Raw genomic sequence first — 2500 nt, 5'->3', positions numbered from 1 at the left:
GTCACACTTTTACCTGCTTCATTTAATAATTCGTTTATTTCTGTTCTTTTTTGTTTTTGTTTTTCCAGACCTAAAAAAAAGGCTGTACTCCTCTCCCCCTCATACATATATTGTATTTTACTCCTAATGGCTGCACCCCTACTCTTTTTAAGTTCAATCACTCCCAACTGTTCTTTTAAATGTATGTATTTTTCGACATCTACATTATCTACACTGTCAAGCGATGTTATTTCCTCACTCAGTTGTTTTCTCAAATTCTCTTCCTTTCTATTTTCTCTCCACTTTTTCTCTTTACTATAATTGATACACTTTTTTTTAATTCTGACTTTTACACTATCCCACCACACATTCATATCTTCACTCTCATTCCACTCATATCCCACATCATTCAACAATCTTTCCATACTTTTCACAAACATTCCATCATCCAGCAAGCTTGCATTAAAGCACCATATCCCTCCTTTACGTACATTCGTTTCTTTTCTAAACGTGATTTCTATTCCAGCGTGATCGCTCCACATATTAGTTTTATATTCAACTTCTTTAATCCACCTCACTACCTCGCATGTCACCAAAGCATAATCTATTCTAGATTGTTTTAATCTATTTAGTACAATTTGTCTCCTGGAGAACACCCTCCCCCATGGATGTAGCAATCTCCAAATATCAATGCATTGTTTCGTTATCATTATATCTTTAAGTGTCCCCCTGCTCACATCCCCCTTAAACACATTATTTTTTGACACATCGGTGGGTGTCATTGCCACATTAAAGTCACCGATTATTATACAATTCCTTTCCCACCATTTGCTTATTGCAATGAAGAACGTTTTCCTTTCTTTTTCTCCATTCGGTGCATATATATTTATGATTCTTATATTTTTCGTTTCATACACACAGTCTATTACTATTATTCTTCCTTCTTTGTCTCCATAAACCAAATTTACCCCGTTACCCGACCCGTTTTGACTAAAACCGCCACTCCTCTCGCCCTCGACGTGCCATTGGAGCAGAAAATATGGCCCACAAAGTCTTTTTTTATGTCTTCCACCAGGGAATCATCCCACCTGGTCTCCTGCAGGCACAAAACGTCATTCTGCAAGGAAAGAATCGAATGTCTTTTTTCTTTGTTTCTTAGTCCATTCACGTTAATCGAAAATAAATTAAAGGCCATTATCATAAAAATGAAAACAAAAAAAACGGATTTACAGGGGTTATTGTCAGTCATTATTTGTCCTTACATTTCAATTTTTTCACCAACTTTTTTCGTTGTCCAAGACTTAGTCTTTTTTGCGCACTCGCCAGTTCACTCACATCCATTTCGCTGTCCGTTTCATTGGGACTGGTGCTTTTACCCGTATTATTTAGCGTGATTTTTCTCCCTCCCGCCTGTCCAACACCACTCTCAGGCATCTCCCTCCCCTCTGTGCTCATGCTTACCCCCGGGTCTTCTGCCACGTCCCTTCCGTCTCCTTTTTTCCCTCTCTCGCTCGTTTTTCGCTGCTTCTGCTGTCCTCCCTCTCCAGCCAGCTCCGGCGTCTCCAGCTCGCACTCTGACGCCCGTTCTCCTCCGCTCTCTCCGCTCTGCTCCATTTCTCCACAAAGTTTAACACTGTGATGGGGAACGAATACTTTAGAGTAATACATGATAGACAACAAAAAGTGTGCAGGATGTGCATCCAGCCGGGACACATCCTGAGAGAGTGTCCAGAATTTATGTGCCACAACTGTGGGGTGCAGGGACACTTTGCGCGAGAGTGCAGCGCGAACAGCACAAAATGCACAAACTGTAAAAAAAGAGAAAATGAATGTGAGTGTGAGAACGGAGAGGAAAGCAAGAACGAGGTGGAGGAGGTGTACGAGGATGAAGACGAGGCGGAGGAGGTGTACGAGGAGGAGGCGGAGGAGAAGGAGGTGATCGGAGCAAGCAGGAAGGAGATCAGAGAAGACGAGAACAGTGACGGAGTAAGGGAGTGACTGTACCTGGTCATTAAATCTGACCCGGACAAACCTCGTTCCATCAGCTATCATTGTTCCAGGCCACATTCTGCGTTTTATTGGTGATGTCGGTTTCACTCCCCATCCCGTCAGCTTCCAAACTATTTCTTCATCTGTGATATACGCTGGCAGGTTTAAAAAAGACACCACCAGCTCATCATTATTTAGTTCTCTCGCCACGACTCTGGTCTCTCCGATTTTAAATCCATCCAGCAGCCTTTCCTTTCCTTTAATGTTGCTCACCGTCACCTCCAGTTTTTCAGGTCCCAGGGTTCTGCACGCCAGCAGGCCCCCACAGATCATTTTTATGTTGCTCATGACGTGATTTAGAGGAACTTTGTCTCCCACCATTTCAATGTTTAGTGTTAGTTTTCTCTCAAAAGACACTTTTGCTTCCTCTTTTTCTGCTCTCTCGCCACCTCTCCCATTCTCTGCATGCGGAGCAATCAGCCCGCCGCTCCTCTCTCTTCCTCTCTCTCCGTCATCCATTCCGTTCCCTGTT

Source organism: Labrus mixtus, unplaced genomic scaffold (assembly GCF_963584025.1).
Source record: "Labrus mixtus unplaced genomic scaffold, fLabMix1.1 SCAFFOLD_49, whole genome shotgun sequence".
NCBI classification, from domain to species: Eukaryota; Metazoa; Chordata; class Actinopteri; order Labriformes; family Labridae; genus Labrus; species Labrus mixtus.
This window is presented reverse-complemented; position numbering follows the sequence as displayed.